Genomic DNA, 11603 nt, shown 5'->3' with positions numbered 1-11603 from the left:
TTCAAAGGTTGACATAACAATGTTATCTTCGCCCAACGTGGGGCTCGAACCCACGACCCTGAGATTAAGAGTCTCATGCTCTACCGACTGAGCTAGCCGGGCTATGATATGTGCGTGTGGCTGACAGAATTGGGGCTACTATCACTTGCTGCACTCAGCGCTATCTTACGAACGTTTAGAGAAATTGCCAGGACTCGAGATGGTCACCAGCTCCATTTGACATACAAGAAAGAAGTCAAAAGCTTTATCAAAGAAGGGAAAAATCTTTTGTCATATTATGTCCCCTAGGCTCTGTCATCTGAAGGTTTAAGCTTAGGCTCACCAGTAAACATCAGAAAAAGCTGGCATGAAATCTGCCTATGACACCTGCCAAGCTCAATGGATGCTGTATGAATAAATCCTAATTTGAAGCTGAACGCCTTTGGCTTTTTCATATTATCACTCTTATCGGTGTTGGGAGGAATACGGGCGTAGGCTGTGAAGTGCCATTTTCAAAGGTTGACATAAAAATGATATCTTCGCACAACGTGGGGCTCGAACCCACAACCCTGAGATTAAGAGTCTCATGCGCTACCGACTGAGCTAGCCGGGCTGTGATATGTGCATGTTGCTGACAGAATTGGGGCTACTATCACTTGTTGCACTCAGCGCTATCTTACGAACGTTTAGAGAAATTGCCAGGACTCGAGATGGTCACCAGCTCCATTTGACATACAAGAAAGAATGTCTGAAGGTTAAAGTTTAGGCCCACCAGTAAACATCAGAAAAAGCTGGCATGAAATCTGCCTATGACACCTGCCAAGCTCATAAGAAGTGCAATGGATGCTGTATGAATAAATCCTAATTTGAAGCTGAACGCCTTTGGCTTTTTCATATTATCACTCTTATCGGTGTTGGGAGGAATACGGGCGTAGGCTGTGAAGTGCCATTTTCAAAGGTTGACATAAAAATGATATCTTCGCACAACGTGGGGCTCGAACCCACGACCCTGAGATTAAGAGTCTCATGCTCTACCGACTGAGCTAGCCGGGCTGTGATATGTGCATGTTGCTGACAGAATTGGGGCTACTATCACTTGTTGCACTCAGCGCTATCTTACGAACGTTTAGAGAAATTGCCAGGACTCGAGATGGTCACCAGCTCCATTTGACATACAAGAAAGAAGTCAAAAGCTTTATCAAAGAAGGGAAAAATCTTTTGTCATATTATTTCCCCTAGGCTCTGTCATCTGAAGGTTAAAGCTTAGGCCCACCAGTAAACATCAGAAAAAGCTGGCATGAAATCTGCCTATGACACCTGCCAAGCTCATAAGAAGTGCAATGGATGCTGTATGAATAAATCCTAATTTGAAGCTGAACGCCTTTGGCTTTTTCATATTATCACTCTTATCGGTGTTGGGAGGAATACGGGCGTAGGCTGTGAAGTGCCATTTTCAAAGGTTGACATAAAAATGATATCTTCGCCCAACGTGGGGCTTGAACCCACAACCCTGAGATTAAGAGTCTCATGCTCTACCGACTGAGCTAGCCGGGCTGTGATATGTGCGTGTTGCTGACAGAATTGGGGCTACTATCACTTGCTGCACTCAGCGCTATCTTACGAACGTTTAGAGAAATTGCCAGGACTCGAGATGGTCACCAGCTCCATTTGACATACAAGAAAGAAGTCAAAAGCTTTATCAAAGAAGGGAAAAATCTTTTGTCATATTATTTCCCCTAGGCTCTGTCATCTGAAGGTTAAAGCTTAGGCCCACCAGTAAACATCAGAAAAAGCTGGCATGAAATCTGCCTATGACACCTGCCAAGCTCATAAGAAGTGCAATGGATGCTGTATGAATACATCCTAATTTGAAGCTGAACGCCTTTGGCTTTTTCATATTATCACTCTTATCGGTGTTGGTAGGAATACGGGCGTAGGCTGTGAAGTGCCATTTTCAAAGGTTGACATAAAAATGATATCTTCGCCCAACGTGGGGCTCGAACCCACGACCCTGAGATTAAGAGTCTCATGCTCTACCGACTGAGCTAGCCGGGCTGTGACATGTGCATCTCGCTGACAGAATTGGGGCTACTATCACTTGTTGCACTCAGCGCTATCTTACGAACGTTTAGAGAAATTGCCAGGACTCGAGATGGTCACCAGCTCCATTTGACATACAAGAAAGAAGTCAAAAGCTTTATCAAAGAAGGGAAAAATCTTTTGTCTTATTATTTCCCCTAGGCTCTGTCATCTGAAGGTTAAAGCTTAGGCCCACCAGTAAACATCAGAAAAAGCTGGCATGAAATCTGCCTATGACACCTGCCAAGCTCATAAGAAGTGCAATGGATGCTGTATGAATACATCCTAATTTGAAGCTGAACGCCTTTGGCTTTTTCATATTATCACTCTTATCGGTGTTGGGAGGAATACGGGCGTAGGCTGTGAAGTGCAGTTTTCAAAGGTTGACATAAAAATGACATCTTCGCCCAACGTGGGGCTCGAATCCACGACCCTGAGATTAAGAGTCTCATGCTCTACCGACTGAGCTAGCCGGGCTGTGATATGTGCATGTTGCTGACAGAATTGGGGCTACTATCACTTGTTGCACTCAGCGCTATCTTACGAACGTTTAGAGAAATTGCCAGGACTCGAGATGGTCACCAGCTCCATTTGACATACAAGAAAGAAGTCAAAAGCTTTATCAAAGAAGGGAAAAATCTTTTGTCATATTATTTCCCCTAGGCTCTGTCATCTGAAGGTTAAAGCTTAGGCCCACCAGTAAACATCAGAAAAAGCTGACATGAAATCTGCCTATGACACCTGCCAAGCTCATAAGAAGTGCAATGGATGCTGTATGAATAAATCCTAATTTGAAGCTGAACGCCTTTGGCTTTTTCATATTATCACTCTTATCGGTGTTGGGAGGAATACGGGCGTAGGCTGTGAAGTGCCATTTTCAAAGGTTGACATAACAATGATATCTTCGCCCAACGTGGGGCTCGAACCCACGACCCTGAGATTAAGAGTCTCATGCTCTACCGACTGAGCTAGCCGGGCTATGATATGTGCGCGTGGCTGACAGAATTGGGGCTACTATCACTTGCTGCACTCAGCGCTATCTTACGAACGTTTAGAGAAATTGCCAGGACTCGAGATGGTCACCAGCTCCATTTGACATACAAGAAAGAAGTCAAAAGCTTTATCAAAGAAGGGAAAAATCTTTTGTCATATTATGTCCCCTAGGCTCTGTCATCTGAAGGTTTAAGCTTAGGCTCACCAGTAAACATCAGAAAAAGCTGGCATGAAATCTGCCTATGACACCTGCCAAGCTCAATGGATGCTGTATGAATAAATCCTAATTTGAAGCTGAACGCCTTTGGCTTTTTCATATTATCACTCTTATCGGTGTTGGGAGGAATACGGGCGTAGGCTGTGAAGTGCCATTTTCAAAGGTTGACATAAAAATGATATCTTCGCACAACGTGGGGCTCGAACCCACAACCCTGAGATTAAGAGTCTCATGCGCTACCGACTGAGCTAGCCGGGCTGTGATATGTGCATGTTGCTGACAGAATTGGGGCTACTATCACTTGTTGCACTCAGCGCTATCTTACGAACGTTTAGAGAAATTGCCAGGACTCGAGATGGTCACCAGCTCCATTTGACATACAAGAAAGAAGTCAAAAGCTTTATCAAAGAAGGGAAAAATCTTTTGTCATATTATGTCCCCTAGGCTCTGTCATCTGAAGGTTTAAGCTTAGGCTCACCAGTAAACATCAGAAAAAGCTGGCATGAAATCTGCCTATGACACCTGCCAAGCTCATAAGAAGTGCAATGGATGCTGTATGAATAAATCCTAATTTGAAGCTGAACGCCTTTGGCTTTTTCATATTATCACTCTTATCGGTGTTGGGAGGAATACGGGCGTAGGCTGTGAAGTGCCATTTTCAAAGGTTGACATAAAAATGATATCTTCGCACAACGTGGGGCTCGAACCCACGACCCTGAGATTAAGAGTCTCATGCGCTACCGACTGAGCTAGCCGGGCTGTGATATGTGCATGTTGCTGACAGAATTGGGGCTACTATCACTTGTTGCACTCAGCGCTATCTTACGAACGTTTAGAGAAATTGCCAGGACTCGAGATGGTCACCAGCTCCATTTGACATACAAGAAAGAAGTCAAAAGCTTTATCAAAGAAGGGAAAAATCTTTTGTCATATTATTTCCCCTAGGCTCTGTCATCTGAAGGTTAAAGCTTAGGCCCACCAGTAAACATCAGAAAAAGCTGGCATGAAATCTGCCTATGACACCTGCCAAGCTCATAAGAAGTGCAATGGATGCTGTATGAATAAATCCTAATTTGAAGCTGAACGCCTTTGGCTTTTTCATATTATCACTCTTATCGGTGTTGGGAGGAATACGGGCGTAGGCTGTGAAGTGCCATTTTCAAAGGTTGACATAAAAATGATATCTTCGCCCAACGTGGGGCTCGAACCCACGACCCTGAGATTAAGAGTCTCATGCTCTACCGACTGAGCTAGCCGGGCTGTGATATGTGCATCTCGCTGACAGAATTGGGGCTACTATCACTTGTTGCACTCAGCGCTATCTTACGAACGTTTAGAGAAATTGCCAGGACTCGAGATGGTCACCAGCTCCATTTGACATACAAGAAAGAAGTCAAAAGCTTTATCAAAGAAGGGAAAAATCTTTTGTCATATTATTTCCCCTAGGCTCTGTCATCTGAAGGTTAAAGCTTAGGCCCACCAGTAAACATTAGAAAAAGCTGGCATGAAATCTGCCTATGACACCTGCCAAGCTCATAAGAAGTGCAATGGATGCTGTATGAATACATCCTAATTTGAAGCTGAACGCCTTTGGCTTTTTCATATTATCACTCTTATCGGTGTTGGGAGGAATACGGGCGTAGGCTGTGAAGTGCCATTTTCAAAGGTTGACATAAAAATGATATCTTCGCCCAACGTGGGGCTCGAACCCACGACCCTGAGATTAAGAGTCTCATGCTCTACCGACTGAGCTAGCCGGGCTGTGATATGCGCATCTCGCTGACAGAATTGGGGCTACTATCACTTGTTGCACTCAGCGCTATCTTACGAACGTTTAGAGAAATTGCCAGGACTCGAGATGGTCACCAGCTCCATTTGACATACAAGAAAGAAGTCAAAAGCTTTATCAAAGAAGGGAAAAATCTTTTGTCATATTATTTCCCCTAGGCTCTGTCATCTGAAGGTTAAAGTTTAGGCCCACCAGTAAACATTAGAAAAAGCTGGCATGAAATCTGCCTATGACACCTGCCAAGCTCATAAGAAGTGCAATGGATGCTGTATGAATACATCCTAATTTGAAGCTGAACGCCTTTGGCTTTTTCATATTATCACTCTTATCGGTGTTGGGAGGAATACGGGCGTAGGCTGTGAAGTGCCATTTTCAAAGGTTGACATAAAAATGATATCTTCGCCCAACGTGGGGCTCGAACCCACGACCCTGAGATTAAGAGTCTCATGCTCTACCGACTGAGCTAGCCGGGCTGTGATATGTGCATGTTGCTGACAGAATTGGGGCTACTATCACTTGTTGCACTCAGCGCTATTTTACGAACGTTTAGAGAAATTGCCAGGACTCGAGATGGTCACCAGCTCCATTTGACATACAAGAAAGAAGTCAAAAGCTTTATCAAAGAAGGGAAAAATCTTTTGTCTTATTATTTCCCCTAGGCTCTGTCATCTGAAGGTTAAAGCTTAGGCCCACCAGTAAACATCAGAAAAAGCTGGCATGAAATCTGCCTATGACACCTGCCAAGCTCATAAGAAGTGCAATGGATGCTGTATGAATAAATCCTAATTTGAAGCTGAACGCCTTTGGCTTTTTCATATTATCACTCTTATCGGTGTTGGGAGGAATACGGGCGTAGGCTGTGAAGTGCAGTTTTCAAAGGTTGACATAAAAATGACATCTTCGCCCAACGTGGGGCTCGAATCCACGACCCTGAGATTAAGAGTCTCATGCTCTACCGACTGAGCTAGCCGGGCTGTGATATGTGCATGTTGCTGACAGAATTGGGGCTACTATCACTTGTTGCACTCAGCGCTATCTTACGAACGTTTAGAGAAATTGCCAGGACTCGAGATGGTCACCAGCTCCATTTGACATACAAGAAAGAAGTCAAAAGCTTTATCAAAGAAGGGAAAAATCTTTTGTCATATTATTTCCCCTAGGCTCTGTCATCTGAAGGTTAAAGCTTAGGCCCACCAGTAAACATCAGAAAAAGCTGGCATGAAATCTGCCTATGACACCTGCCAAGCTCATAAGAAGTGCAATGGATGCTGTATGAATAAATCCTAATTTGAAGCTGAACGCCTTTGGCTTTTTCATATTATCACTCTTATCGGTGTTGGGAGGAATACGGGCGTAGGCTGTGAAGTGCAATTTTCAAAGGTTGACATAAAAATGATATCTTCACCCAACGTGGGGCTCGAACCCACGACCCTGAGATTAAGAGTCTCATGCTCTACCGACTGAGCTAGCCGGGCTATGATATGTGCGTGTGGCTGACAGAATTGGGGCTACTATCACTTGCTGCACTCAGCGCTATCTTACGAACGTTTAGAGAAATTGCCAGGACTCGAGATGGTCACCAGCTCCATTTGACATACAAGAAAGAAGTCAAAAGCTTTATCAAAGAAGGGAAAAATCTTTTGTCATATTATTTCCCCTAGGCTCTGTCATCTGAAGGTTAAAGCTTAGGCCCACCAGTAAACATTAGAAAAAGCTGGCATGAAATCTGCCTATGACACCTGCCAAGCTCATAAGAAGTGCAATGGATGCTGTATGAATACATCCTAATTTGAAGCTGAACGCCTTTGGCTTTGCCAGACATTGACAGTTGTATCTCAACTGTTTATACATTATTTCATGATAGTGAGAACTTGTACTCCTAAATTGTCTTTACGAATCTTGAAGAAGAGATTTAGAAAAAAAGTCAGATATTCATGTTTTTTTTATCATTTGGGAAGAAAGTGGCAAAAAGTTCGCACTTTCGAATCTTGAAGAAGAGATTTGGAGAAAAAACAAGTCAGGAATTAATGTGTTTTTATCATTTGTGAAAAAAGTGTGCATGAAAAAGCAGAGTGGCGCAGCGGAAGCGTGCTGGGCCCATAACCCAGAGGTCGATGGATAGAAACCATCCTCTGCTAGATGTCATTTTTACATAGGGTTAATAACTTCTGTCATTGATGATATTGCATGAAAACAGCATTCTCCCCTCGGACAAGCTGTCACATGGATAGCAGAGTGGCGCAGCGGAAGCGTGCTGGGCCCATAACCCAGAGGTCGATGGATCGAAACCATCCTCTGCTAATTTTGTTTTTATAATGTCACTTTTCTGTTTAAGCACAACTGGCGTTGCATAAGATTAATTGGCACGTAGGGTTAATAACTTGTGTCATTTATGATATTGTATGAAAACGGCATTCTCCCCTTGCCAGCCACTATTTTGGTAACGGCTGTAAAAGATTCTAATAAACCTCAATTAAGAAATGGACCATATATAATTATTGGTATAGGCAATAGTCAAAGATATGTAATCATTGTTCATAAATAAATGATTATTAAGATATATTAATATGTTTCAATGATAGGCTTCAAGGTTTCCTTGACCTTAAAATATGGAATGAAGGATTTGCTGAACAGGCATTCTATAGATAGGATAGTAACTTGCTAATGCAGGGTATAGTTGTAACTCTAAAAGGGCATTACAGTATGCGTACAGCCACCACCTAAAATAGGGTTTCGACGTGTAAAGATCTTAGTGAGCATGTTTACCCAATTAGGTGAAGACCAATAGACTGACAAGACTGACATCATTATTCAAACCGTGTATATAAGTTAAGGCCTTGGAGAAGCATGGGAGGAGAGGTAGAGGGGAGATGTACTTGCCATCCACGGACTCTTTACGTCCCAACACTCCCTCCCTCCATCCTCAGGAATGCATAGGAGAGATGTCATGAACTAAATTCCTCTCCAAGGTTTTGTAAGACTTGTTTCGTATTATTTTTGTTATCTTCTTTTTATATTCTTCTTCTATTTTTTGTTCGTATTAAATGTTTTACCTTTGTTTGCATCTAAGTGACTCTGCCTATTTTTGACGCACATACATTTATATGTGTTCCAATTATTTGAAGTTTGTATTTGGCCCTATATACATTTTATTACATATCTGGCGTGCCAGCCCTGCGTATTTTTTCCTGACCTTTGCCCTCCAGCTTGCTCAGGGGGAAGGGCAGATATATCTGTACACTTTTTGCAAACTGTCGGGAGAAAATTAAGAAAAGGACCTTTGAGGATACAGACTTTCAGATTTTATTGGAACCACAAGTGCTAAGAGACGCTATTGACGGCAGACGCAAGACAGCCATACAGCGTGAAACAACAGCCACTCACGGAGAGTTCACTAAAGAGGGTAAGTCATGGATTTTATAAAAACTTATGCTAACAAAAGTAAAATAACTTTTCAATTTGATAATTGTCCTACTAATGCACAGCTATGGGCTAGTATGTACAAACAATGTGAGCTAGAAAATATGAAGATAGATAAGAAATTGTTATGTATTGATAAACTTAAGAAGAAACTACAAAATGCCCTAAGCATGTTTAAAACGTTTAATGACTTGATTGTGGAGGATTTACAACCTAGACAAAGTATTTGCATGATTAACAAAGTTGTACCAGAATCTAACCCTGATGACAGTACTGACGACTTTAACAGCTGTCCCGACTGTTTTGTTTTAGCTCAGCAATTAGAGAACTTGGAGAGGGATAGGGATAGACTGTCTAGATTATGTTTTAAAAATAAAAAGGTGTCAGTTATCACAAGACAAGAAGGTAAGAAGGACGTATCCTTTGTTCCTGAAATAGCTGGTACCTCAACGATAGATTCTGATGAGGAACTTGACGTAGGAGGAGTTGAGAGACAAAAGCTCAGAGACAGTGCAACAAAATTGACTTTAAAAATTAATGATCAATTAATGAAAATTGCCAAAGATCTTCCTAAATATGACGATAAGATGGATGCATTCCATAATATTGATGTATTTGAGACAAATACAGACAAATTCCAATTAAATAACAATCAAAGAAACTAAATTTTTAGGTTTTGGATACCTTCCCATATGTCCAAAAGGTTACAGGACACACCTACAGAGGATGCATTAGGTCAATTAGTGCATGCAAATGACATGGATAGATTGAAGCAATTAATTCTGTTCACAACTGGTGACTCATCTCCATCTCTTGACTTAATTGAATTTCTAAAAGTAAATCTTCAAGATGATCCCTTTGCATTTTTGTTGAAATTTGAGAAAGCCTATAGAATGGTAATGGGAATTGATGATGGAGATGAACCACAGGCAATGATTATAGCATTTGTAAGGAAATTTAAATATCTAGATCCTGTATCAGTTCAGCTTGCCTCTGAAAAACCTAGTTTGCAAGAAGCAGCCATATTCATCGATCGTATTAGAAGAGCAATGAAAATGTCAACTGTAAAGGTAAAAGTATCTACAGTACAGGAACTAATTGACAAACGGCTAGAATTAACTCAGAATGATTGTCACAAGCCACAAACTAATCCTACTAATTTTGAACGATTTGATAATACTAACCAAAAGATATTCAGACCAAATGTTAGTTGTTATCATTGTGGTAAAAGAGGACATTTGAAGTGGCAGTGTAAACAATTTCTTAAAAATAGAAAATTTGTCCCTAGAACACAAAATTTTGGGAAAGAGAATGGGCTGGTGCCAACAGCCCCACCTACTGGTGAACAGTTTAAGTCAACGTCCCCATACACTCCACTAATAAGACAGGTGCAAGAGCTGACAACAAATAGTACTGCTACTAATGTAACAGGAAAGAATGTCAGGGGGGGTCTGACACCCTCTCAGTGACTAGATAAGAATCAATCACTCTGTAAGTTGACCTATGTAGCTCCAGTGTCAACTGACAACTGTGGCAGACCATATGTCAAGGGAAAATTACAGGGAAAAGAGATTACATTCCTAATTGATACAGGAGCTCAATTAAGTGTGACTAATCAAGCTTTGCCTATAACATCTAATTCACCTGTTTGCACGATTGTAGGTTTTAGTGGTAAAGGTAATACTTCAGCAACTTTAGTTACTGGTGTTTTGTTTGAGATTCCTGGCTATTTGTGTACTGAAATTGATATCTGGCATTGTCCTAGCTCAGAAAATATCTTAGGGGCTGACGTAATGAGAGAAAGAGGTTGGGTCATTGACTTAGGGAATCAAGTGATTTGGAGAAGTAATAACCTTAAAGGGCCTGTAGTAATAGATCCAAGTGACTATAGTATAGTGGGCGTTATCAATTTAATTGAGGAGGTATCCCCAAATCATGTTTGGCCACAAATGGATTGTAATGACTTGACTCTTGTAGAAATTGTGCAGAAACATCCCTCGTTATGGGCTCAGTCTAAGAATGAGGTAGGGACAATGAAGGATGTTGTTGTTAAAGTGGAAGGAATAGATCCCATAGCTCAGAAACAGTACCGATTGCCTCCAGATTCAATTGAGCCTTTGTCCAAAATTATTGAAGAACTACTTCAACAAGGCGTCATACGCAAATCAAATTCAGTGACAAATTATCCGTTATGGGCAGTTAAGAAACCAGATAATTCTTATAGAATGCTTCTAGATCTGCGTATGTTTAATAAATGTACCCCAAATGTGGCACCAATTGTAGCAGATACCCCTGACATCATGTCTCGATTGAATGCTAAGGCGAAGTTTTTCTCGGTACTGGATATTAGTAATGGTTTTTTCAGTATTCAGATAGAGAGGAGTTGTCAATACAAATTTGCTTTTACTTTTCTGAATGAGCAATATGTATTTTGCAGATTACCACAAGGGGCGCACATGTCACCTAGTCTGTTTCATCAGGCATTGGCAAAAGTGTTATCAAAATTCTCAAGGCAAGATTGTATTCTACAGTATGTCGATGATATCTTGTTGGCAACAGAGAGTAGGGAGGAACACCTCACCTTGTTAGCAGAATTGTTTGATCTGTTGTACGAGTCAGGATTGAAATTAAATCCAAGGAAGGTCCAATTACTGAAACAAGAGGTTCAGTACTTGGGAGTTTTGATAAGTCCAGGCCAGAGACGTCCTTTGCAGGAAAGAGTAGCAACAGTAGCAGCTTTGCCTGTACCTACAACTTTCAAAGCTTTAAGACAATTCCTGGGACTTGTAAATTTTTCTAGAGACTTCATAGAGGGCTTTGCTGAAAAAGCTAAACCCTTATATGACTTATTAAAAAGTACTGATGATGACAATTTATTTGGTCCATGGGGAGATGAGCAGCAGAAAGCGTTTGAACAACTTAAACTTGATTTACAGAGAGCACCAGCTTTGACAACTGTGTATCCATCTAAGCCTTTTGCTTTACAAGTTCATACCTCAGAGACGGCTGTCTCAGCAGTATTACTGCAGCTACAGGGAAAAGAATGGAGAATAGTTGGCTATTTTTCCAAACTCCTTTCACCTGTAGAAAAAGGGTTTGAAACGTGTGCAAGACATTTGGTGGGTG

At 41.5% G+C, this 11603-nt stretch overlaps 11 non-coding genes across 11 annotated transcripts; all 11 read right to left on the bottom strand.

Annotated features, from left to right (window-relative positions):
- Positions 1-29: 29 nt before the first annotated feature.
- TRNAK-CUU (transfer RNA lysine (anticodon CUU)) lies at positions 30-102 on the bottom strand. Its single transcript has one exon. It is a non-coding gene; the product is annotated as a tRNA-Lys (tRNA).
- An 857-nt stretch (positions 103-959) lies between these two features.
- TRNAK-CUU (transfer RNA lysine (anticodon CUU)) lies at positions 960-1032 on the bottom strand. The gene has a single exon. It is a non-coding gene; the product is annotated as a tRNA-Lys (tRNA).
- A 428-nt stretch (positions 1033-1460) lies between these two features.
- TRNAK-CUU (transfer RNA lysine (anticodon CUU)) lies at positions 1461-1533 on the bottom strand. Its single transcript has one exon. It is a non-coding gene; the product is annotated as a tRNA-Lys (tRNA).
- Positions 1534-1961: 428 nt separating this feature from the next.
- TRNAK-CUU (transfer RNA lysine (anticodon CUU)) lies at positions 1962-2034 on the bottom strand. Its single transcript has one exon. It is a non-coding gene; the product is annotated as a tRNA-Lys (tRNA).
- Positions 2035-2462: 428 nt separating this feature from the next.
- On the bottom strand, positions 2463-2535 carry TRNAK-CUU (transfer RNA lysine (anticodon CUU)). Its single transcript has one exon. It is a non-coding gene; the product is annotated as a tRNA-Lys (tRNA).
- A 428-nt stretch (positions 2536-2963) lies between these two features.
- TRNAK-CUU (transfer RNA lysine (anticodon CUU)) lies at positions 2964-3036 on the bottom strand. The gene has a single exon. It is a non-coding gene; the product is annotated as a tRNA-Lys (tRNA).
- A 1419-nt stretch (positions 3037-4455) lies between these two features.
- Positions 4456-4528, bottom strand: TRNAK-CUU (transfer RNA lysine (anticodon CUU)). Its single transcript has one exon. It is a non-coding gene; the product is annotated as a tRNA-Lys (tRNA).
- A 428-nt stretch (positions 4529-4956) lies between these two features.
- Positions 4957-5029, bottom strand: TRNAK-CUU (transfer RNA lysine (anticodon CUU)). Its single transcript has one exon. It is a non-coding gene; the product is annotated as a tRNA-Lys (tRNA).
- A 428-nt stretch (positions 5030-5457) lies between these two features.
- Positions 5458-5530, bottom strand: TRNAK-CUU (transfer RNA lysine (anticodon CUU)). The gene has a single exon. It is a non-coding gene; the product is annotated as a tRNA-Lys (tRNA).
- A 428-nt stretch (positions 5531-5958) lies between these two features.
- On the bottom strand, positions 5959-6031 carry TRNAK-CUU (transfer RNA lysine (anticodon CUU)). Its single transcript has one exon. It is a non-coding gene; the product is annotated as a tRNA-Lys (tRNA).
- Positions 6032-6459: 428 nt separating this feature from the next.
- TRNAK-CUU (transfer RNA lysine (anticodon CUU)) lies at positions 6460-6532 on the bottom strand. Its single transcript has one exon. It is a non-coding gene; the product is annotated as a tRNA-Lys (tRNA).
- Positions 6533-11603: the final 5071 nt, after the last annotated feature.

Source organism: Sceloporus occidentalis, unplaced genomic scaffold, assembly GCF_023333645.1.
Source record: "Sceloporus occidentalis isolate IW3139 unplaced genomic scaffold, rSceOcc1.0.p SCAF_111, whole genome shotgun sequence".
Taxonomy (NCBI): Eukaryota; Metazoa; Chordata; class Lepidosauria; order Squamata; family Phrynosomatidae; genus Sceloporus; species Sceloporus occidentalis.
This window is presented reverse-complemented; position numbering and strand designations above follow the sequence as displayed.